Here is a 27,128-nt window from a genome sequence, read left to right as displayed (position 1 = left end):
ACACGCAGTTACCTACACATGGCAGATGCCGCCCACCCTCATCGGAGGGTCTGCCTTACAAGGGCTGCACTCGGCTAGAAATAGCCACACGAAATTATTATATTGATTGATTGATTGATTGATTGATTGATTGATTGATTGATTGATTGATTGATTGATTGATTGATTGATTGATTGATTGATTGATTGATTGGGAATGAAATGTTCGTGGCCTTGTAAGAGTACTACCCGGGTATTTCCTTGTAGTTGAAATAGGGAAACTAAGAATCTCTTACGGGTACCCGGCACATTGAAACAGGTGAACTACTCTGGTTGGGGTAATGGTTACTTATTATGTTCTAGCAGGTACTTGGATTATTGTAATATGTTAACGAATTGAAAACAAAACAACAAGCATTCCATTTAAGAAGTTACCTAAGGATAGCTCAGCTATGTAGACATCTCTGCAACACCTTTACGGGCAGGAATCCAGGGAGAGGCAAGTAAACAAGAATTGGCAGTGGTTGCAGTAAGCGTTAGGTGAGCGACAAGTACTCCCATTATTTCTTCGGGCATTAACATTTTTAGAACTGGAAAGGGTGGAGTTTATGGGAATACCTATTTGAAAGTTGCTCCAGACGCGTCCATGCTTCATACAGTAAGTTTTACGGCAACATTTGAATCACTTGTGAATATGAAACTTTTGGAAACTTATAGAGAAACAGCTTCCATCGAGTGTTACACTATGTGCCAAGTAATTCAGTAATAATATCCTCTCCAATTATTCTAAGTCAGCATTAAAACGCATAATGGATATTCCATTCTTTCTTTTTGTTTGCTATTTGCCTTACGTCGCACCGACACAGACTGGTCTTACGGCGACGATGGGACAGGAAAGGCCTAGGAATGGGAAGGAGGCGGCCGTGGCCTTAATTAAGGTACAGTCCCAGCATTTGCCTGGTGTGAAAATGGGAAACCACGGAAAAACCATCTTCAGGGCTGCCGACAGTGGGGTTCGAACCCACTATCTCCCGGATGCGAGCTCACAGTTGCGCGCTCCTAACCGCACTGCCAACTGGCCCGGTCCATTCTTTTTTAAAACAGTAAACCACCTTCAAATTCTCCACAACGAACATTGGCGTCACAGGTCGCAAGTTGGTATTCTATCCCTGAGGCCTCCAAATATGCAACAAGCAAGACGAACAAGGGATATTTTTTCCTTTCGTTCTTTCCCCATTATTCATCGTCGGATTGGAATACTGTCATGGACAATACTTTGGCCATCCCTGACTGAGAGAGTAAGAAGACAGACGTATAATCATCTGTGGAGTATTTGACTGGTTTGTATTGTAATGTTGCACAAGGTCAGCTCCAGAACACGAAGTAATTACTATCATTCTTGACTTTAAGGAATGTCCGTGTTCACCTTCAGATTACTAACCCAAGTACAGTAATCAGCGTGCCTAGCACAGTTTTCCAAACTTATTAAAAGAAATCTTCCGACTCGTTGGCTGAATGGTCAACATTGAGGCCTTCGGTTCAGAGGGTCCCGGGTTCGATTCCCCGATGGATCGGGGAATGTAAACTGGTCTAATTCTTCTGATTCTGGGATTGGGTGTTTGTTCTAACACACTTTTCTTCATACTTACACACACACCACACTACCAACCGCAACAGAAATACGCAATAGTGAATATAGTACATCCTTCCACATATAATTTATGTCAGGAAGAGCATTCGGTCATACAACAGGGACAGATCCACATATGCTACACAGTTCGCACCTGCGACCCCACCGGAGTGACAGAGTCACTTAGAGTGACAAACCACTAGCAAAAACGAGCCATTTAGGAAGTCCCTACCCGTCCGGGAATCGAACGCTACACCCTATGGTGCGAAGGCCCGCGATTCTGACCATCTAATCAAGGAGCCGAACTTAAACGGGAGTGTAGTAAATCATGATATATTGTAGTTTGTCCAAAGTGTTCATGTAGCCGGAATTCTTCTCTAAAAAGTGAAGGACTTCCTACTTATTTTCTAACAGATTTCTCTCCTATGTTAAGGGAACCTGGAAGTGTTCCAAACAGAGATACAAAATATAGGCTTGATATTTTTACAACATTTTCTACCATTTTTACTTCGGCCTGATAAGAACAGTCTACTTCGTAACTGAAATAGATTTAAGTAGTGATTTTTTTACAAGTTGCTTTACGCCGTTATTCTTGGCTTTCTAGACCGGACTCAAAACAAACTTCACTTCCTGGAAACAATTAAATGAAATTGCGTATGGGTTTTAGTGCCGGGACAAATTCGGCTTGCCAGCTGCAGATCTTTTGAAATGACTCCCGTAGGCGACCTGCGCGCGCGATGAGGGTGGAATGATGATGAAGACGACGCATACACCCAGCCCCCATGCCAGCGGAATTATGGTTAAAATTCACGACCCTGCCGGGAGTCGAACCCGGGACCCTTTAGACCGCCACGCTAACCGTTTAGCTGTGGAGCCAGACCCTGGAAACAATGTACCTACGTTTACGAAAATTTAGCGTGCTGGCCTTTGGTCACAGGGTTCCCGGGTTCGATTCCCGGCAGGGTCGGGAATTTTAACCATCATTGGTTGGTTAATTTCCCTGGCACGGGGGCTGGCTGTATGTGTTGTCTTCATCATCATTTCATCCTCATCATGACGCGCAGGTCGCCTATGGAAATCAAATCAAAAGACCTGCACCTGGCGAGCCGAACCCGTCCTGGGATCTCCCGGCACTTGAAAGCCATACGCCATTTCATTTTTCATTTTAAATAGTTTTAAGAACTAAATACTCGCATAATACAATAAAAGTATATGCCTTTGTTCAGAAAACTTAGAAGTATTTATAGTAATAAAAAACAAAAAGTACATTTTTCATCCTTTCGTACTTCCCCGGTCCCCTGAGTTACTCCTTTCATTTGTACATTTACGTACTATCTGTCTCTGTATTTTGAGGTTTCACTTTAGTCTCACTCCTACCCGTGCTGACATCAAGGACACCCCTTCCTGCACGTACGCCAGCCATTAACGATCGCATCCCCGCAGTTGGAGGGCTGCCGCTTCCTGCAGCTTTCAATACAGAGAAATGTTCTCTCTCTTTCAAACAATGACTGAGTTGTTGTTTATCCTTGTGTTTTCAAATCTTAGAGATATTTCCAGTGGGCGAACTACAAATGGTTCATTTAAGTTAAAGCGTGTGCCTTTGTCACTGATCATGAAACATCTGAGTTCAAGTTGTTGCTTAGGACATCGTGACTTGCAGGCACATGGGCATCTATCGTGCGAAGTCTGCTTGTCGCTTAGGACATCGTGACTGGCAGACACATGTGCGTGTATCGTGCGAAGTCACCTTAAATCTGAGTGGCCGTGGCGTCTGGACAAATGGGTACTTTTCAAGTATGGATCTAGAAATTCATAATAGAGGGGTAGGGTGGGGGCAGGCTTTTGAGGTGATATTAACAGTTCATTACAGAGAAAAGGTGAATAATAATAATAATAATAATAATAATAATAATAATAATAATAATAATAATAATAATAATAATAATAATAATGTAATGAAGGGTGAAAACAATAATGAAAACAACACAACTAAATAAATGAATATCTACAGAATATTAGAGTTACAAAATGAGGTCTAGGCTCCAAGATTACCAATCATAGTTCATTGTTATTGTTCATGATTATGACTCGTCAGTAACGTTCACAATTTACAAGTTGCGTTTTACGATCCGTGTTTTATGATTCGTGATTTTTGATTCGTGGTTTACAATTCGTTATTACACCTTTTTACTTGGATAATCAAAATAAGCACCTCCATATAACTGTCGTCCACATAACAGATGTCATTTGGATACCCACATAACTGAAGAGATCGCGAAATTCTACGTCAACGCTCTCGTTACTAGGGTCAAAGAACACAACAAAGTTATAAACAAATTTGAGTGAGACCCTAAATAATCCCGATACAATAACATATCAAGACACAAACACAATAAACACCCCCCCCCCCAAAGCACAGACTCGACACGTGGACATACAGCAATCAATAAACAAGGACTCGGTTCAGAACCCATGCAACACATAAATCACTGGGACTAAACCCAGCTACATAAACAAAATACATGTCACTCAAAAATTCTGGAAGTAAAGTCATATAACACACTCAGTGCTTCTCCACCGAAGGGTGGCTGGCTGGAAATTAGCCTTCGCTCTTCAGAAGGCGCAGACTATCCTCGGCACCTGAAATACATTACTTTAATTGATGATGTAACTCAAAACATGGGTACCTAGCGTTATTCACTTTGGTATCTGATTTTCACTTGGGGTCATGTAACGAATACCTCAGTTTCGTAATTGATTTGTTTTTAGTGACACTACCATACAAATGTGGCCTAAACCACCGCGAGACTTTTGTCCCCTTCTGGAATGTTTATGACCTCTGTTGTGTATAGACCCTCGGCCTATACATATATTCTATTTCCATCTTGGCGGATAATGGGCTCCGACAAAGCTCTACTCTTTCTTTCTCTCTCAACATTAGCTGATTGCCACTGCCAACAAATCACGTCAGCTGAGTAACTCTGATGCAGTTTCAATTATCTTCATAAAGCCCTTTATCATACAACATAGAATTGATCATTTACCCCGCCGTATCACACATGTCATTCTTCTCTCTCTGTTCATTTCCTCACAGAGGAAACTCTGAGCTCACGACGTATATACCACTATCACTCACAATCTAACAAGCAATAACAACAAAACTGCATTGTCCTGTGCTGTCAAAAATGTATAAATACAACCCAGTACAGTACTTAGAAAAAGGGATATCTTTAAGATGACATAATTGTGGAGCATAGCTTGGGCTGAATTATCCCGGTTCGACACTCGAGATCGATGATCGTATCTTCACATACACATAATCCTGCAGAACACATATTTACAGTCACATGCACTACATTATAAAATTCCTCAGATGACAAGAGTGCCTTCCTATTACTGCCATATTCTGAGTTCAAATCACTGAAACTTCACGGTCTCTTAAGCAAAAATGACATAAGTTAACTTGCGCATGAGAAATCTATCTGATCCTCCCAACATAACCTCTTAAGAGATTACTGCCTTACACAACACAAAAACACCAAGATTCCCATATTAAGGCATTCAAAAGCTATTTTACAACACTAAAAAGAAGAGCAAACCTTGGTCCCGTTCAAACGCTAAACTAAAAACCTATGTTTACCTATGTTTACTATGTACCTGTTTACAAAGGTGATGCTGTTCAGATACATGGAGAATTTAAATCATTTTGTGGTATTCATCTGATTTCCTGGCCATGATTTTGGACCAGCTAGGACCCAGCCATGGTATTTAGCCACTCATGGCGACACTGACGGCGACTAACGAACCTTCAGCTCCTCGAACGATGATGGCCTCCATTGTCCCCTGCTCCTTTCTTGGTTCTTCCTCTGCTGGCTGTGCAAATTACAGTGGAACAAAAATCACTCGTTACTAAACGTCCTGTTAATATTTCGCACTCACGCAATAAAAACATCGATTGCCTAGCTCTAATACCATGTATCTGACAATGTTGTTTATTTTCCATAAGACTGGTCACGCCTCCCAGCCTCATACGGATATCCATGGCATCTGAAAATTTTTCATTGTGTTCACTTCTTCTTCTTCTTCTTCTTCTTCTTCTTCTTCTTAGTCTGTTTACCCTCCAGGGTTGGCTTTTCCCTCGGACTTAGCGAGGGATCCCACCTCTACCACCTCAAGAGGTGGAGCGTGAGACATTGGGTGGGGGATACAACTGGGGAGGATGACCAGTGCCTCGCCCAGGCGGCCTCACCTGCTATGCTAAACAGGGGCCTTGCGGGGGGATGGGAAGATTGGAAGGGATAGACAAGGAAGAGGGAAGGAAGCGGCAGTGGCCTTAACTTAGGTACCATCCAGGCATTTGCCTGGAAGAGAAGTGGGAAACCACGGAAAACCACTTCCAGGATGGCTGAGGTGGGAATCGAACCCGCCTCTACTCATTTGACCTCCCGAGGCTGAGTGGACCCCGTTCCAGCCCTCGTACCACTTTTCAAATTTCGTGACAGAGCCTGGAATCGAACCCGGGCCTCCGAGGGTGGCAGCTAATCACACTAATCACTACACCACAGAGGTGGACTTGTGTTCATTTTCCTATGCTTACGTCTACCCGTTAGTCCTGGATACGGGGTCGGAGATGGGGTGAGATGTATTTACATGGTATTATTTTGCGGCCGGATTCCCTCTGCCTGGAAGTGAAAATGGGAAATCACAGAAATCCATTCTCAGGACAGCCGACGATCGGGTTCGAACCCACGCATCTCCCGAATACAGAGCTTGGCTCCATAGCCGTAGCGCGGTAACACGCGCGACTACTCCGCTATGCTGATGTGTAAAGAAAAATGAACCTTAATACATTTTACTCTAGGAATGCTTAAGTACGTCATGCGAACATACGAGTACATTCCTGCAGTACGGTACGGTAAGGTTCAGTTTCCTTTACATACCGGCATAGGAAAATGAGCACAACGAAATTTGTTCTGATAGACTGTATCTCGATATGTGGCTGGGAGGCGTGACCAGTCCTAAGAAAAATAATGGATATGAAGAGCATTGCCAGATACGTGGTATTAGAAACGCTGGCGTATCTATACTAATGAGTAATGACTCAAACTTCATTAGAATATAGCAGGCATGTGCAGGCTTGGCTTGCTAGAATTGCCCGCGAGCAGCCGCTACCAGTGCGCCAGCGGTGACCTGCGGGCTCTCAATAACAACCCATGCTTCGTCTCTAACAACATCTTGAATTTGTCGATTCACAGTCCATCTTAATAGGTTTACTGGTTCATATTGTTTTATCATATTTGGACTAAATTCTTTCGTTCCTATTTTTAAACAATCTTTGATCAAATCTCCCTTTGATGAGCTTCGTAATCGTTTTGCCATTTGAAGAGAAATTCTGTTGGAGAGGCGGACGGCTGGCTCATTGTTTCTGTTTATAATTTCAGTGTTCTGAATGTAAGCAGAGTGAGGTAAGCTTTATGTTAACTTCAAATAATACTTATATATGGACATTTCAGGTTTTAGTTTTTCATATTCATATTTACGAACCGTCTAGCAATGTACTAATAATGCGTAACAGAATGACATCGTCGTAGTTAGTGCGTATTCAGTTTTGAACCATATTTAATAGACTAATATGATTAGGCATAAATTACTCATAAACTCTGAAATATGTGAATATAATACCTATCTCTTGGTTAAACATTTCCTCCGTTAGTCCTTCACTGCTAGACGATCTTCATCTTTACATTGATCGTAATCCTTACAATGATATACCGGTAACCCCGTTTTAGATTGAATTTCTTCAATTGGTTCAAGGTTTCGTGACAAATTAAATATTTTGCCAACCCTTGAGCAAGATGCAGGTCTTTCGATTTGACGTCCATAGGCGACCTGCGTGTCGTGATGAGGATGAAATGATGATGAAGACGACACATACACCCAGTCCCCGTGCCAGCGAAATCAACCAATTATAGTTAAAGTTACCGACCCTGCCGGGAATCGAACCCGGGACCCCTGTAACCAAAGGCCAGCACGCTAACCATTTAGCCATGGAGCCGGATCTCTGTAATTTGAAGTAATATTTGCTAACTTTCCCGACAAATCACTGGAAAGCATTTCTATTAAGAAAAATTAAACAGCTAAGATCTGCGTACTGCAGACGGTTACTCAGGATCAATGATCTTAATCTGCTTACTCTCCAGGGTCGGTTTTTCCCTCGGACTCAGCGAGGGATCTCACCTCTACCGCCTCAGCGGCAGTGTCCTGGAGCCTGAGACATTGGATCGGGGGATAAAACTGGGGAGAATGACCACTACCTCTCCCAGGCCGCCTCACCTGCTACGCTGAACAGGGGCCTTGGTGGGGGATGGGAAGATTGGAAGGTATAGGCAGGGAAGAGGGAAGGAAGCGGCCGTGGCCTTATGTTAGGTACCATCCCGGCATTTGCCTGGAGGAGAAGTGGGAAACAACGGAAAACCACTTCCAGGATGGCTGAGGTAGGAATCGAAACCACCTCTACTCAGTTGACCTCCCAAGGCTGAGTGGACCCCGTTCCAGCCCTCGTACCTCTTTTCAAATTTCGTGGCAGAGCCGGGAATCGAACCCGGGCCACCGGGGGTGGCAACTAATCACACTAACCACTACACCACAGAGGCGGAGAGGATCGATGATATTTAAGAGAAAAATAATTCTTCGTATTTATTTGTCTAAACTTATTACTGCCCAGTGCGTACGTGCATTCGTGTGCAGAGCTAATACGAATTTTTTACAGTTAATTCATATGAATCTCTGACAACTATAAGTTTTGTTAGAACATTGCTTGCTGTACTCAATGAGAATATGTTAATAAAACTGGCTTTTTATAAATTCGGGATTATAGTATTTTGTGCGACTTTACTTCCAGTTTTAGAGCATTAACTGGAATACTATGCAATATAGCACTATAATTAGTATAAGAATGTCCGCCTACGTAGTGTAGTGGTTGATGTTATTAGCTGCCGTCCTCGGGGTCGCGGGTTGGATTCCCGCTACTGCCAGAAATTTAAGATCGGCAGGATGGCTGGCATGTGGTTAAAATGACACATGCAGCTCACCTCCATTGGGGGGTGTGCCTGAAGAGAGCTGCACCACCTCGGGATGAGGGCACGAGTTTACTTTATTTAGTATAAAAATTGGTAAACGAATATAGAAACAATCGGAATAGAATAGAAAAATGTGTTTTTCATTCTTCCAGAATCGTATTTTCTACTCACAGTGTTCTTGAGCACTGATATGTTAAGACAGGATTACAGCCGTTCACAACACGTGAATAACTCGCAGAGTATTCAGCCTTCAGTCTGTGAATGAGCTGAGCGCCTCCATAATTTGTTTTCTGCTAGCATTCTGGATTCTCTGCTTTTATGGCTCTTACCTTGAAGTCATTAAATAGCGAATCTCATTTACTTCTAAGGTTACCAAGCGAGTTGGCCGTGAAGCTATTAAGCTTAGTTCGAACCCCACTATCGGTAGTCCTGCAAAAGATTTTGCGTTGATTTCGGTTTTCACACGAGACAAATGCTGAGACGGAACTCTAAATAAGGCTACTGTCCCTTCCTTCGCAATTAGCCCTTTCCTATCCCATTGTCACCAAAAAGAACCATTCTGATTTGGCATGGCGTTAAACTACTTGCAACTTGAGAAACAACTTAGAGGTTAAATAAATTCATTTTGTTCTGTGGACGTAAATGAACAGCAAATAACGATGAAAAGACGAGCAGAAACCTGATGATGATGATGATGCTTGTTGTTTTAAGGGGCCTAACATCGAAGGTCATCGGCCCCCGAGCAGAAATCAACGTATTACATCCTCATTCAATATTTTACGTACTGTATATAAACTTCATCATAATCACACGATCATGTTGTTCACAAGGCTGAGTTAGGAATGAGCCCGATAAATGAAACTGTGCGTGCGAACAGGATTCATATGTATGTATGTATGTATGTATGTATGTAATTTACTGTTTTTAAGTTGATGCAATATTTCTTTAGTTGACCATCCATAAAATATAAATAGTCCTTTATTCCACTGTTACATGTTCAATATATCTAAAGGTGTTATTTAGTAGCTCACTGTCTTTCTCCACGTTACATCTGGTTTCTACAGGAAGCAGGGAAAAAAAGCACCTTGTACAGCTGAACATCCGCTATCGAGCAGCTGGAACCTGTTTTGAGGCGCAGCAGATGCAGCCAGTAGGTCAAGTTCTTTGTGCAGAAAGATTTTATTTATAAGTTGCTTTACGTCGCACCGTCACAGATAGGTCTCATGGCGACGATGGGATAGGAGAGGGCTAGGAGTTGCAAGGAAGCGGCCGTGTCCTTAATTAAGGTACAGCCTGGTGTGAAAATGGGAAACCACGGAAAACCACCTTCAGGGCTACCGACAGTGGCGTTTGAACCCACTATCTCCCAAATGCAAGATCACAGCTGCGCGCCCCTAACCGCACGGCCAGCCCGCTCGGTGTGTACGGAAAGAGACAAAGAAAATCCATAAAAACCCGAAAATACCCCTCTATTGTTGTGTTATGTAAAGCATTTTTTTTTTACACAACATTGGCATACAAAAAGGACAGATGTGCCCTAGAATATTTTGTTCTTAATTACTGTTACTTACTAGCTATTATGTTGCAGTCGTTATTCTTGTATTTGCAGCAATAATGCCATCTGGTGGAGTAGAGTGAAGCGGAAGAGAGAGAGAGAGAGAGAGAGAGAGAGAGAGAGAGAGAGCACAGCTCAACTAACAGCAATAGACAGTCAGAGAGTTTTGATAATTGTACGGGGTTTAGAATATTGCAGGTCTTCAAATTTTGTTCTCTTCCGGCTCTGCGATATAATAGCTCTCGAGACACCGCTTTCAAACCCCCAGATTTTATGGATCCATTCTCCCCTCAATCTTCGATTGCCCGTTCTTTTACATTTTCTTCCCATTTCGATAGATGTCTAATTATCTTCTCGATCAATAGTTGCTGATAACCACACGGTTCTGCAGCTGATAAAGACAATCACGACAGCAACCATCACCATCCGACCGTGACAACTGAACAATATTTTCATGTCAGCGATGTTTGCTATTCCAGGACGTACCAATAAAAATCTACATTCATGAATATCTGCCTTATTATAGCTCTTACAGTAGAAACGCAGAGGACATGAAAGATCGAAAGCAGGGCTGAGTGGATCACAGTCTTGAGGCGCTGGCCTTCTGACCCCCACTTGGCAAGTTCGATCCTGGCTCAGTCCGGTGGTATTTGAAAGTGCTCAAATACGGCAGCCTCGTGTCGTTAGATTTACTGGCACGTAAAACTACTCCTGCTGGACTGAATTCCGGCACCTCGGCGTCTCCGAAAACCGTAAAGGTAGTTAGTGGGACGTAAAGCAAATAATATTAAAAGATTGAAAATTTAATGTTTCAACATTGTTGTTAAAATAAAACTAATATTTTCGTAGATATGAGGAAGTTTGTGAAAATGTAATAATTGCGAATATCCGTTATTACAATAGAACTCGGTTATAAGGACGTCCAAGGGACCTGAAAAATTGTGTCGTTATAAACGAATGTCGTAGTAACCGAGATTTGTATTATCAGTCTAGTGTGGTAGAAAATGAAAAATACAGTAACAAACTTAATTAGGTTTCATCCACGTCGCTCCGTTCAGTTTTTTATAGCCGCATAATTTTCGAACCATTCTGTTCAAATGCAGCAACAATTTTATCCTTGCCCTTCCAAATTGTCTGGACTGTGGAATCAACAAGGCCAAACTCACGACACACGTCAGCTTTCTAAATTCCATTCTCAATTTGGTGAATCACTTTAACGTTTTCTTCCAACGTTAAAACGTTTCTTTTAGTAATCATACGGCCTTAAAATGCGTGCACTTAGAGGAAACTTCCAGTCGAAACTGACCGCACGCAGGTAACGTTAATACCGCAAGCATTCGGGCGGGTTACAATGGGATCGGGAATTTTTTTTGCCAGCTACTTTACGTCGCACCGACACAGACAGCTCTTATGGCGACGATGGGACAGGAAAGGCCTAGGAATGGGAAGGAAGCGGCCGTGGCCTTAATTAATTTACAGCCCTAGCATTTGTCTGGTGTGAATATGGGAAACCACGGAAAACCATGTTCAGGGCTGCGGACAGTGGGGTTCGAAACCATTATCTCCCGGATGCGAGCTCGCAGCTGTGCGCTCCTAACCGCACGGCCAACTCTCCCGGTAATGAATCGGGAATCAGCCTGCATTCCCGAGACTATGATGAATGGGTACAGGAAATAACTTTCCAGGTTGCCAAATCTCAACAAAATATTCCTTAAAGTACTTTGGTTCTTAGAAAATATTATTCCAAACTGAGGTTGAAAATGACGTTACATGCGAGGTAGACGCAAGGCTCAAAACCAAATTTCTTATGAGGAATATCTCCGTACCACAGAAAACATGACGTTATAGACGAGTTGTCATTGAAACCGATGTCCTTATAAAAAAGTTCAACTCTATGTATTCCTTGTGTGGTAAAATACCACAAATAATAAAAGATCGAAAACTATCTCTCGCAGAACTTTTATAATGTGTAATTTTTCGATGCAGTTAACATTAACGGAATACACTGAGTGTCCAAAAGTCATAGAAAGACACTGAATGTGATGTCAATAACCGAGTTGCTCCTCCGCGAACCCTCAAAACAGCAGCAGTAGACGAAGGGGGCATCGACTCTACAAGGTGTTGGAATCATTCTGGTGGAATCTGGACCCACGTATCTTGCACTGCTACACAGTCAGTCTTGTGTAGTTGGTGAGCGGTTCGTGGGGCGTAGACCAGCATCGAAAGCATCCCATAAATGCTCGATTGTATTAAGATGTGGGGATCTAAATGGCCAATCCATGGTCGTAACTTCACTGGAGTGCTCCTCCAACCACCTGCGTGCCACCACAGAATGGTGACATGGCGCATTGTCCTGTTGAAACATGGCATTTCAATCAGTGTACTCTGGAGCCAGAAGGGGATGCAGAGGGTCTGAAAGAATGTCCACATAACGTGCACCTGTCAGCGCTCTCTGCAGCCAGAAAACGGGGTCTAATTGCAACCATGAGAACGCCGCCCAGACCAGAACTGAGCCACCTCCCAACTGGACACAACCTTTTGGACACACAGGATCCAATGCTTCACGGGGCATACTCTCACGCGCCAATCAGCTCGATACATCTGCAACCGGGATTCGTCGGACTATACCACACGCCGCTACTCTTCCATGGTCCACTGCCGAAGTTCGCGGGTCCATGCACGTCGTTGACCTCTGTGTCGAGGTGTCAGCAAAGGGACACGAGTTGGTCGACGGCTGGTGAAGCCTATGCGGTGCAGTTGCCTCCTTACAGTCCTGTTAGAAATGGGTTCGTGACTCCCAGCATTCAACTGGGCGGTGATCTGACTCACAGTATCCCGTCGAGCGCCCAGTATGGTTCTGCGGAGGCGACGTGATGTCCGTTCCTTAAACACCTGTGGTCTTCCGTGCGGCGATTTACGCGGGTGGTAACATTCTCTCTGCGATATTGAAAATCCACCCTCGACACAGTTGACCTCGGAAACCCGAATTCGCGCGTAATCTCCGCAATGCTATGACCCATTTGCCGTACGCCGATGATCATCCCATGTTCAAAGTCGGTTAACATGTGACGTGTTGTCATCTTCACGGCACTAGTGTCTGACAGACTGCTCACCTATGCTGCAGCTAGCCGCAACGCTAAGGGTCATACGCGGCACATTTTCTAATGGGACACCCCTTCCCGTGATTTTTGGCCACTAAGTGTAATGTCACATTTCCTGTCTTGGTCCCCTTAATATTTCTATACCATTGTATACTAATCAAATAATATACAGCCTAATTCACAGGCCGGCTATCCCTCAACTTAAACGCCGAGTTTCGAGAAATTATGTTCAGCCGTTTACCCATGACGTCAAAACAAACAAAGAAACAGAGTAGACACGAAGTATGAGGCAAAAGTTTGAGGTATACAGACAAAATTTTAATTTTGTTTACATTGTAGCTCATGTTGCAGGTACTCGTAATCACATCTTAGTCCATGAACGTTCATGAACCAAAAGGCGGCACATACTATACGATCCCCCTCTGAAAATTATACCATTTGATGTTTTTCCTCCTATCCTATAAGCCCCATCACAAAGAATTCCAGTGAGCCATATGCTTGAAACTTTCTCTCGAGTCTACAGAAAAATGATTGTATCGTTTTATATTTAAAAGTTTTTTATTGCTGGATATTCATTATTCTCATGGTAACATTTGCACTAAACCATCATTTACAAAATTACTTCCAAGATTGTTAACATTTACAAGTGATTTCTTTCTGTTCTCAGTCAGTAGTCAGATTCAAAATCAGAGCGATTTCACTACGCGGTCAAGACTTGTAGTTGTTAGCTTGCATTCTGGAGATAGTGGGTTCAAACCCCACTGTCGGCAGCTCTGAAGGTGGTCTTCCGTGGTTTCTGATTTTCACATCAGGCGAATACTGGGGCTGTACCTTAATTAAGGCCAGAGTCTTATCTTTCCCAGTCCTAGCACTGTCCTACCCCATCGTTGCCATAAGACCTGTCTGAATCGGGTGCGACATAAACAAACCAGTAGCAAAAACAGAAGAACAACTTGAAGCACGATCGTTAAGACCGTAAGAGGAGAAATATACTTTGAACTTCAAAATTGTAAAGTAATTTTTATCAGAAAATATTTTATAACAAACTTTTTTGTTAAAGATGCTATTATGGCTATTCAGATTATGAACAGCACTAGTTATGACAGTCATGCAAAATTTCATGAAGCTGAAGAAGTTATGATGTAAAAGTAGTTTCCAAACTGGAGAAGTGTGTGCTGCCTAAGGGGACGTGATAGATTAACAATGAGGCACTGACATTTTACTCATAAGGAAAAAAGTGCTATCTGATAAATACAGAAATGAATGTACATAAGGCATTACAACTTGTGAGTGGAAGGTATTTTTGTAGAGTTGGCAAGTTTCAGGTAAATTAATGTAAGTGGAATAAATAAATTAACTCTCCTGGCGTATTACTATTTGTATTCATTTCTATTTACATTCTTGGTTCAGGCACACATCCTATTTTTTTGTTAAAATAAGTTACTGTACTACTGGGATGTTTGAAATCCTCTCATTCATTCTAGATTGTTATGAAATGTGTGGGATTTTGAGAAAAAATATGTGTAATATTAGTATTTGGGGGTGGGGGGTGTGGCGGGTGCGAACATGGGATTGAGGAGCGTAGAAAGTTAGACGCCATCTGGAAAGGACAACTGGTTTAGATGAATAAGGTTTTGAGAAAACAAGCGATTAACTTATAGACTGCTGAAAACATTCGTTGCAGACTATCCACCAATTCTGATCACATGAGAGTGCATTTTAATACATAATTCAGTTAGTTTGATAGATATCCAAAAATTGTAACATGTATGAAAGTGAAAGTTTTTCATTTTAATCTGATAAAAGCGAAAAATAGATTATATTTTAACCGTGGAAAGTGTAATGGTTCGTGGTGTAAGTTACTGTAAACACGTCCTTGTTCGTGAACCACGTGCAACGGCTGAGTAGCCTAATAAGTGGTCCTGAGAGTCTCGATACCAATTGCTATGGAATAGGTGTGAGCATCTCGGACATACTCTGAGTCATGGCCCTACTTGTTCTCAGGTGGCTAGGGTTTATACACTCCCTAACATGTCAGAGGGGAGATTCTCATTGGGACTATGTGTACTATGCTCGTCTGACGAGGATGCGAGGTAAGGGGCGCGAGGAGTAAGCATGCGTCAATCTCAAGTCTCAAGGCCTGGAAATAAACATGTGTTCTGTCCGCGGTGATTCTTGTGAAGTAAGGTGCTCTTATGAAGTTTCAAAGTGGTAGTGCTATTGGGCTTTAGTTACACATTTACTGTGAATGCTGCATAATGAACAGTTTAATAACCAACATGCATCTGTTTCATAGAGCTCGCACTATCTACCACGACTAATGTTTGTCACTCGTGTCGTACCTACAAGCTGCCGCGGCTTCCCGTCAGATGCAGATAGGAATATTTTCAGCAAGCCTCGTACCTATGGGAATAACGGAGCCCCACTTCCATTTGACAGGTGAACTTGGGGAAGGAAATGGAATACGATGGGGAGCTATAAATATTAATGGAGCTTATGGAAGAAACGATCCGCATGCCTGCCTCTTACCCGGAGGCTCCGGGTTCAATACCCGGCCAGGTCAGGTTTTATACCTGTGTAGGCTAGTATGTAGTCCTAAGAGTCGCGATACCAGTTGCTATGGAATAGAAGTGGGCATCTTGGACATATTCTGAGGCATAGTCCTACATATGTGCAGGCTGCTAGGGCTGTACAATCCACCGGTGAACCCTAACACGTTAGAGGGTTATTATTTTAATGTACCTTGTTTCTCTTTACATTCTTGTTTCAGCAATACATACTATTTTTTGTTAAAATTACTTACTGTACTACTGCGATCTTAGAAATCCTCTCATTCGTTCTGCATTACTATTAAACATAAGTGTTTCTGAGAAAATAGTTTGTAATATTGGTATGTGAGAGAGGGAGGCGAACATGGGATTAAAAAGGGAGGCATCAACTGGAAATATTTGGAAATAACTGGTTTAGAAGAATGCAGTTTTGAGAAAATAAACTGTTAATTTACAGACTGCTGAAACCACTGGCTGTAGACATGAGATTACATGAGAGTACATTTTAATTCATAATTCGGTCGGTTTGACAGATATCCGAACCAACAACGTCGAACATCTTCACAATATAGGAAGAAATATTTCTGTTTACCTTGCCAACAACCAAACTCACGGGGACGAGGACAATGATGTTAGTGAAATTACGCTCGAGAAACTAGAAGGGATGGTAAAGGGAAAGCAACGTAGTTTTTGTAAGCACGTAAATGAGGGAATGATGTGGGTAGATTTAGCATTTAGTGGAAATAGGACGAGAATTGTTTCAGTGTATTCATCACGTAAGGGTGCACATGAGGATGGAGTTGACACGTTTCATGAGGCACTGAGCGACACCCTTGTCAGGGTCAACAGCAAGGATATGATAGTGCTAATGGCCGGGCTGAGTGGCTCAGACGGTTAAGGCGCTGGCCTTCTAACCCCGACTTGGCAGATTCGATCCTGGCTCAGTCCGGTGGTATTTGAAGGTGCTCAAATACGACAGCCTCATGTCGGTAGATTTACTGGCACGTAAGAGAACTCCTGTGGGACTAAATTCCGGCACCCCGGCGTCTCCGAAGACCGTAAAAGTAGTTAGTGGGACGTAAAGCAAATAACATTATTATTATTATTATTATTATTATTATTATTATTATTATTATTATTATTATTATTATTATTATTATTATTATTATTATTATTATTATTATTATTATAGTGATAATGGGCGATCCCAATGCGAGAGTTGAAAATAGAGTTAAAGTATATGAGAAAGTGATGGGTAAATGTGGGGAATGGAAGCTAATAGGAATGGGAAGCGTTTACTGGGCCTCTGTACGAGTATGGCATTAGCACTTACGAATACATTCCTCAAGCATCAGGCTGTTAACACGGGAGGGTAGGGACACCAGATCCATGATAGATTCTATCATAACCGTCTTTGAATTTAGGAGATCTGTTAGGAATGTGCGGGTTTTCCGGGGATTTTTCGATGATTCCGATCACTATCTGATCTGTAATAAATTATGTATGTCTAGGCCTAGGATAGAGACACTGAAATCTGTCTGCAGAAGAATGAAACGAAAATCCACAGCCTGTTTCCAGTCATTCGACCTGGTCAGGAATGGAATGAATGAAAGCCCCATCTAGCGGCGAGGGTAGGACATGTGCCGGCTGCCGAAGCCTGTCGCACTCCTCTGGGACAATGATAAATGACTGACAGATGAAATGAAATGTTAATGGAGAGTGTTGCTGGAATGAAGGATGACAGGGAAAATCGGAGTACCCGGAGAAAAACCTGTCCCGCCTCCGCTTTGTCCAGCACAAATCTCACAGGGAGTGACCAGGATTTGAACCACGGTATCCAGCGGTGAGAGGCCGACGCGCTGCCGTCTGAGCTACGGAGGCTTCCTGCAGAAGAATATGGATATAAAATCTCCAGGAAGAGGAAATTAGACAGAAGTACATGGATAAGATTAGTAAAAACCTCCAGAGAGTGGACAGTAAGCAGGTTCAGAATATAGAAAGAGAATAATGACATACAGGGATGTAGAAACAGCAACGAAATGCCAAGGAGCAACTGTGTGTAAAGACGGGAGAAAGCGAATATCTTGGTGGCTTGTAAACGTAAAAAGAAAGAGTTTAAGAAATGGCTCCAAACGAGGACTGGTGTAGATAAGGAATTGTACGTAGATGAACGAAACAGAGCGAAACAAGTTATTGTTGAATCCAAGAAGTCATGGGAAGATTTCGGTAATATCCTGAAAAGGCTGGGTGTCAAGCGGCAGGAGAACCTTTCTGGAGAGTAATAAATGTTAGAAAGGGAGAGGGAAAAATGAATAGTGCTTTGGTTAAATCAGATGAACTCGTAGTAGATTACAGGGAATTATAGTAGAGGTAGAGGGAATATTTTGATAATCTTCTCTACATAGAAGGAAATATTTCTGTTTACGTAACGAACAATCCAGCTCATGGGGAGGAGGACAATGATGTTAGTGAAATCACGCTTGAGGAAATGGAAAGAATGGTAAATAAACTCCATTATCATAAAGCAGCAGGAGTAGATGAAATTAGACCTAAAGTGGTGAAATATAGTGAGAAGGCAGGGATGAAATGGCTTTAGTCGGATTAGCATGGAATTTTGTAAGGTACTATCTGATTGGATGAAAGGAGTAATTGCACCTGTCTACAAGCAAGAGAACAGGAAAGATTGAAACAACTATCGATGTAGTTCATTGATCAGTATACCAGGCAAGGTGTTCACTGACATTTTGGAAGGGAGGGTGCGATCAATGTTTGACAGTGAGTTGGTGGTTTTCAGACCACAGAGGTGCTGTGAGGATCAGATTTTCAGTACTTAAGAAATGCTGTGAGAGGAATAGACGGGTATGTTTATGTTTCGTAGATCTAGAGAAGGCATATGGCAGAGTACCGAGCGAAAAGATGTCAGCCGTACTGAGGGGTTATGGTATTAAGGGGATGTTATTGAAACGAAGGCATTTGTGTTGACAACTGGGCTACAATGAGAATTGATGGTAGAATATGTTCTTGGTGCAAGATACTTACAGAGGTTGGACAAGGCTGTAATCTTTCCATGTGTAGACCAGGCCATACCGAAAATAGCTATTTCCCGTAAGGGAAATTCTCCATGGATCACTAGAAATATCATAAAAATGACCAGGAAAAGAAATTCACTGTACAAAAAGTGGAAAAGTTGTACCACCGACCTGACGTGGGAGAGCTACAAGAGAGTGAGGAATAGCACGAAGGAGATTATTCACGAGTCTTACAATAATTACGTCCATACAATGAGCGAAAATAACTAAGAGATGCGGAAATTCTTGGCAAAGGAACGCGGCAACTCACCACCTAGCTCTTTCTACGCTAACGGTAAAAGAAATAACCCACAAGACACTTATGAGGCTTTCAGCGATAGTTTTAGAGAAAACTTTGTTAAGCCACATGCAGACATTAACTTATACGTGGCCAGGTCCTCACCTCCGCCCCTCCCCGCTCTGCAACGTATCATTCCCCATACACTAAGGGATCACCAGCTTACAGAATATAGGACCTCATGTTGCGACATGCCAGGACAGCATAACTGGACGGATCTTATTGCAGTGTGCGGAAGCCGTAGCGCCCTCCATGTGTGCGTTATTCAACAACTCCATCATTAAAGAAGTCGTGCCGCGTGAGTGAAAAAGTGCCAATGTGATGCCGGTAGACAAAAAGGGTTGATAATTACAAGCCAGTATTTCTAACATGCATGGAGCACCTGGAACACTTACGGGAGAATAGCTTGCTTAACCCCAATCATCATGGTTTTCTCCAGGGCGTTCCTGTACAACGTTATTGACAAAGGTCGTTGATGATTGGCAGTTTAAATGGATCAACCTGACGTGATACAAACTGACTGTGTCGACTAGATGGGTTAAAAACCTTTGACCAGGTGTCATATCAACGGCTTCTGTTGAATCTACAGCAGCTTAGCATTGGAGGAAATTTATTGGCATGGGTGAGATCCTCCCTGGAGGGTCGGACCCAGTGTGTGGTGAAAGGAGGCGTTCGATCGCCGACTTTTCCAGTAACATCTGGAGTACCGTAATACAAGGTTCTGTGTTCGGACCTCTCCTCTTCACTGTCTATGTACTCGTTCTCCTAGGTTGTGTCTCGTCATCAACGGTGCAGAATGTCGACAACACTGTGCTGTACAGTAAGAAGCCCTTGCTCTAAGTCTGATATGGAGAATCTGTCGATGGGGTGCGCTGTAAATAGCCTGAATAAACTGTAAATGTAAATATATGAGAATGAGTAGTTCCAGAATTCCCAACACGAATAGTTATAAACTAGGGAAACATATCATTCCACAGTGCACTAGTTTCAAACCATTTGACAAAGCTATCTGTGACAATTTAAATTGGAATATAGAATCAGTGTAGTCGCGTATAACAGTTAGCGCCCCTAGTGTCCAAAATGAGAACTCTATGTAGATAGATCGGAATGCTTATGAAGAAATGGTCAAAAATCCCTAATGTGCTCGCCAGGATTCCTTGGCTTGCCGCTACATATATACTACGGCAGGCTGTAGATTTGCATGGCTCCAAAATTCACCAGCCTCAACCGGATCGAACTAAAGCTATTTCAGTGGCACCTCGTTCCCTCTGAATTGAAGAGTTCCTTTTGTGCGCATTCTCGCCGTGGCCACGTCTACCAAGAAGAAATAGCTTGACTAGAACAGTTCTAGCCGGTCGAGGAAGTGCAGCCAAATGCTAAGATAAACAAGACAAACAAACGTGTTTTAAAATAGAACAATTACCTGTTCGCTTTAATACAGCCACAAACAAGAGGGTGACGTCAAATGGTTTGCGTCAAAGCGCTGCAGTGTGCCACGCTCTCAAATATCTCTCGTGAGTTGGCAGCTCATCTCTACGACATTCCTACAGCAGTCGCGTCTGGCATGATAATGCAAATTACCTGGCAGGATTCGAATCTTTGGCTTTTCCCCTGAGACAGGTCGCGATAATCAACGAGTTTTCTCTCATTCAGTGTAGCCAACGTTAGAGAAATTTCCACCTTAAGGAAACGGGATAGTAAGTCGGGGTAGAATTAGTTTTAAATGATTTTGTTGCTCGTGGCAAAGTTAAAGACATAAGATTAAAAAGTAAATATTTTTACAGCAACCAGAACGGAAATATTAAACAATAACTATATAAACTTATATGTGAGATTAGTGTTACTGATAACACAAGCAAGATAAAACAGGGTTAGAATTTTAGGCAATATTTAATATTGTAAGGTTAATGCATAAGATAAAAGACCTACATTTAAATGAAAATCTCAGTGCTGAAATAGTAAAATACTAAATACACCAACACAGCATAAATGTAAGAAACCCCTAAATGCTCTAACATATTTAAACGTTTTATAACTTAAAGTTTTTTGCTAGTGATTTAACGTCGCATTGACACACCGAAGATTTTCGGCGACGAAAGGAAGGAAAAGGGTGGGTAGCGACCGTAACATTAATTAAGGTATAGTCCCAGGATTTGCCTGGTGTGAAAATGGGAAACCACGGAAAACCATATTCAGGGTTGCCGACGGTGAGATTCGAACCCACCACCTCCCTAAAGCAAGCTCACAACTACGTGACCCTAACCACACGGCCATCTCGCTTGGTCCTGAAGTGTAAATTACCATGACTGCATTCTGTAATATTTGACAATAAACGTCCATTTTCACTCTCATGCACGTATCCCATTCATACTTGGGAGATTTATTAGTTATTAAAATTCTCATTTTTTTATATCTACCGATTTGTATATTTTAGGATTTTATTGTGAAGGGCTTTCGTCAACGAAATTACTCGGTAATTTATATTACTACACTAAACGTTCTCTGTTATTTGGTAAGAATGAACTCGGGAAAAGTGCAGACAAAAAGTACACTTACCTGTTCAACAGTTGTAGATACGCAATAGTCGTCCTCAATAACTCAAATCGTGTTCTTCAGCTGTTGGGTCATGTAGAATACGCTAGCATTGAGATCACAACTCAAAGAACAAGGTACGGCCTGGAATGGAACCATGGATTAACTGCTCTTACCACTGGGTTGAAGGGAACTGCAGGAGCGAATACGTGTTATAGCTGTTATTTTAAAGCTCACGCGCTTGAGAACCATGCCGAGAAATGAGCAGCAAACACTAACACACCGTGGGGTTCAGCCAGTGCCACTGTAGCGTGCTTGCTACGGGCCGAGCCTATCAGCAGGGAGGTCCTTGTTCAAATCCCTCCCCTGGAGAAGTTTATTTCTTCTATTGGTGCTCTCAAGACGGCCATAATACACGTGCAGATTTAGCAATACCGCCTCGCAAAGGCCATCTGAAGTCGGCCGCGAAGCGATCTGGTGGCTAACTTCAGCAGCTGATTTTCCAATTATGCATCAGTATGACCAACCCTCTATATCTCATGTACCCGCCTCACGTTGTTTCCGACCACCCTGTACATGTAGAGTCGCATGGTACTGTATAAGTTCTTCGTAGAAACATCTGAGCCTATAGATATAATGTTTTTGTGGGTATCTACGGGGTTTGTATTTACATGGGAGGTGAATTATATTTTGATAATAATTAAAATGAAGTCTCATAAAAATATTAAATGCGATGAACATGGAATACCACGCTTTCTTCTTTCTTTGAGCGACTATTCATATTATTAGAAAAAGAAAGCTTTCTTATTAAATGAATAGTTTCAATTTCTGGAGCGGTCATTCAGTTGGAGTAGGCCTAATCAGTTATGAAAATGATTTTTCAGTCGTTCTAACATTTTAAAAAACTGGTTTGTATTACATGCTTTTATTTTCGTATACATTAAGCATAATGCCAAATTCTCGTGGTAAAATGAAATGTCGTATAGCTTTTAGTGCCGGGATATCCCAGGACGGGTTCGGCTCGCCAGGTGCAGGTCTTTCTATTTGACACCTGTAGGCGACCTGCGCGTCGTGATGAGGATAAAATGAAGATGAAGACAACACATACACCCAGCCCCCGTGCCATTGGAATTAACCAATTAAGGTTAAAATCCCCGACCCGACCGGGAATCGAACCCGAGACCCTCTGAACCGAATGCCAGTACGCTGACCGTTCAGCTAACGAGTCAGACATTCTCGTGGTTATGTTAAATGTTCGTAACACCTAAGGTGTACGGTAAGTGAAGAGGTAACGTTTGAAAAATGTACTTATATAAATTTATCTATGTATTTCATACAATCTGTCCTATAGTAACTGATGTGTTCCGTAAAAGGAATCACACGGACGTCCAGTCCTGGTTTCACTCGTAAGGTGGCGAACTTCCTTTACATGCGAGAGCGCGTGTCTCGTTCGGCCTGCTTGTTCTAATATTGCTAGGCTGGTTATTTTCGTCAGCACCACTGGCTCGGGATCTTGCAGCCAGTATATCTTCCGAATGTCTCTTTCATCAAAACGTCTCTCCCTGTGGCGTGACCGCTGCTGTGGTATCCAAGTTCAGTCGGAAAGGCATTGTTCCTGCATGGAACTCATAGTGAAGTACCAGTGACATTCGACTATTTGGCCAGTTTCCCGTCCTGTGTTTTTATCAACCACAATATGTGCAGCTGGGACAGGCATAGCAATCTGAACCATGGCTGGTTTGATTGGCAACTCTGCCGGTACCTGCGTAACGCAGTGAAAGCTGGGAACCAAATATTCAAGGAATTGTGAAGTCAAAACAATGGAATTAAAATGAGTAAAAACGCAATATGTTTGAGGGAGAAGTTAGTTCCGTGTTTTTTTTAATTTTTTTTTTTTTTGCTAGTTGCTTTACGTCGCACCGACACAGATAGGTCTTATGGCGACGATGGGACAGGGAAGGGCTAGGAGTGGGAGGGAAGCGGCCGTGGCCTTAATTAAGGTACAGCCCCAGCATTTGCGTGGTGTGAAAATGGGAAACCACGGAAAACCATTTTCACTGCTGCCGAATTTTTAATTTAACTTACGTCATATTTGACTCTGAATAAAGGTTAAATCTAGTTTATTTGTGATTACTTCAAACAGTTTATTTATTATTCATTTCTTATAAACAGAAACATTGCGAAACGTTAAATATTTTCTTGTGAATATACGATAAATACAATATTTATGTTATGATCTATGATTAATATCATATCAGTTATTAAACGTGTATATTTGCACACAAGTCAACCCGCCCCCCTGCTCTCTTTCCACAAGATTATCAAAATTATCTGTTATTTACAAGCAGTCATAATTATTTTGAGGTGGAAATCAAATATGTAATAAGGATGTTCATTAGCACAGTTTCTCTAATTCTGTTTTGTGACATCTATTTAATTGTGAAAGAATACATTTTTTAAATTTTACTTACAATATACATTGAATGTAAGGAATTTCATTTCAAGGTTATAATGTTCTGTTTATACTGCAGAGACGTCTGTGTGTACAGTACACTGACCCAGACTGCCATGCTTGCCGCACCTTCTCGTAGTGACCAGCGTCCTTGACCGTCTTGACTGGTCGAAAACTGTGGATTGTGAGCAATTTTCGTCAATGCAGTGTTTTTGCTGTAATTTCCCGCACGTTTTAAAATATCACAAGGGAGTTTTGACTGACGAATATCAATTTCTTTCTTCCGACATTTCTCACGTTAGTGAGTCACTTGCTTTAGCTTCGATTTCCTTCTAGAATTTACTGTGAAATGCCTTCTTCTTGAAAATATCACCCCCTGAATTAGCCAGGTTTCGAAAACCTAGGCATTCAGGTTGGAATGCCAGTAGCTAGTCAAGATGGTAGATTCGAACTCCTCCACTGGCCTTCTTGAAGATGGTTTCCCGTGGGTCCCAATTTTCACCCCAGGATTTTACTTCCATTAAGGCTACGGCAACGGCCATATGCCTTTTCCCAATCCAGCGATGCTAAAAAACCTGCCTGTGTTCGTGTGACGTTAAAATAGTTATGTAATTGCTTTTTACGTCCCACTAACTACTTTTTGACGGTTTACGGAGACGCCGAGGTGGCGGAATTTTGTACCGCAGGAGTTCTTTTGCGGGCCAGTAAATCTACCGACACGAGGCTGACGTATTTGAGCACCTTTAAGTACCACCGGACTGAGCCAGGATCGAACCTGCCAAGTTCGGGTCAGAACGCCAGCGCCTCAACCGTCTGAGCCACTCAGCCCGGCGTTAAAAGAGAAAGAATACAGCTATTGCACTCGTAATTGACGAATGTCAATATGTGAATTAATACCGACACAGAACACACTACATGTAAGGGATGAAGAATTCGGAAGGGAACATCACAGATTTAACAAAATAGTAAACATTCAGTATTTTTTACCGAGCGTTGGCCGTGCGGTTAGGGGCGCGCAGCTGTGAGCTTGCATTTGGGAGATAGTGGGTTCGAACCCAATGTCGGCAGCCCTGAAGATGGTTTTCCATGGTTTCCCATTTTCACATGAGGCAAATGCTGGGGCTGTACCTTAATTAAGACCAGGGGCCGCTTCCTTCCCACTCCTAGCCCTTGCCTATACCATCGTCGCCATAAGACCTAACTGTGTCGGTGCGACGTAAAGTCTGATGTAAAAAAAATTTTTTTCTTAGCTCAGCCACCAACTTTTCACCAAATCAACCGTGGTTCATATCCCGGCTAATATATGGGATATATATAAGGTGAAAGGGCATGTCTCTGTTAGCCCATGGCCAATGATCATTAGATTAACGGTCAAACTTGTTTGGTTGCTTTATCTGTATTTATTATTATTATTTTTATTATTATTATTATTATTATTATTATTATTATTATTATTATTATTATTATTATTATTAATTTTTGTATCGAAATCTGTTACAGGCCCTTGCACTAACCTGGCGAACCTCCTCCGAACTGCAGCTACAAGGCCGCATGCTAACTGGAGTTTCTTCGGCCACTCTCTGATGGTGAGTAGAGATCAACAACTTTTTGTTTTCATGTTTGATGTTGAAAAAAATCTCCGTGTTCTGTTGTCTTCTACTTATTTAGCGAAAGAGCTCAATACAAGGAGTCTAGCGAGTTGACTGTGCCAGTTGTGGAAAGCTCAAATACCACCAGGACCCATACAGTGCAAGTGTGAAAGTTCAGGGCAGAGGACGCAACAACAGCAAGTTCGTCGAAATGACACAAAGCACAGTGCAACAGGTACGGTTTGTGTTGGCAACCACATGGCTCTGTCCAAATATAAAACCTAACTCTCTTCTAAATATTTTTACTCAATAAATAAAAATCACAGGATAAAAGACACAGGATAAAGCTAATATTTATATATTTAAGCATATGCTTTGTTTAATAATAATAATAATAATAATAATAATAATAATAATAATAATAATAATAATAATAATAATAATAATAATAATAATAATAATAATAATGTATGTTGGGTATTCAGCCCGAAGGCTGGTTGGATCCTCAACAGGTTCACCATTAGCTGTCATAGATGGCCTAGGCGTCACTGAAGAGACGTACTAGGGAAATGAGAAGTGAGGTAGTTTCATGTTGCTTTTCTCACCGAGCCGTAAGTTGCTATTGTACATCAGTCTGCCAAGCCCACTGAAATGCATGCACCAACCGACCCTATGGGCGATATTTTCACACCATTCATAGCAGGGACTGGCTGCATAAGGAATGGCATTACTAGCGTCACTCATACCTCAGCCACTTTCATATTGTCAAAGCCAAGTATAAGACTGAGACAGGTCAATGAAAGTAACAATTTTATTCTAGCCCATACCAGAAGACATAGCGCACTGTAAACACTACATCTTGCCAGCAAAGGCACAATTAATAATAATAATAATAATAATAATAATAATAATAATAATAATAATAATAATAATAATAATAATAATATAAATTGCCGGGCTGAGTGGCTCAGACAGTTGAGGCGCTGGCCTTCTGACCCCAACTTGCCAGGTTCGATCCTTCGATGCTGGCTCAGTCCGGTGGTATTTGAAGGTGGTTAAATACGTCAGCCTCGTATCGGTAGATTTACTGGCACGTAAAAGAACTCCTGCGGGACTAAATTCCGGCACCTCGGCGTCTCCGAAAACCGTAAAAGTAGTTAGTGGGACGTAAAGCCAATAACAGTAATAATAATAAATTAATGCAAATAAAAGCACGGTAAAACGGAACATAAAAAATACTGATCACTTCTGTTTCAAAAGTGTAATTATTCCAAATAATAATAATAATAATAATAA

General features: G+C 42.0%; 1 protein-coding gene across 1 annotated transcript in view; it reads left to right on the top strand.

Moving 5' to 3' along the window:
- The window catches only part of PMCA (plasma membrane calcium-transporting ATPase 3), a 1,641,549-nt gene that overhangs the window by 329,965 nt on the left and 1,284,456 nt on the right, over positions 1 to 27,128 (top strand). The window contains exon 3 of the mRNA XM_068226241.1: positions 25,744 to 25,829. The gene's annotated coding sequence lies outside the window, so the exon portion shown is untranslated. The remainder of the gene's footprint in view (positions 1 to 25,743; positions 25,830 to 27,128) is intronic.

This window comes from Anabrus simplex, chromosome 2, assembly GCF_040414725.1.
Source record: "Anabrus simplex isolate iqAnaSimp1 chromosome 2, ASM4041472v1, whole genome shotgun sequence".
NCBI classification, from domain to species: Eukaryota; Metazoa; Arthropoda; class Insecta; order Orthoptera; family Tettigoniidae; genus Anabrus; species Anabrus simplex.
Note: the sequence above shows the minus strand (reverse complement) of the source record. Positions and strands in the feature narration are given on the sequence as shown.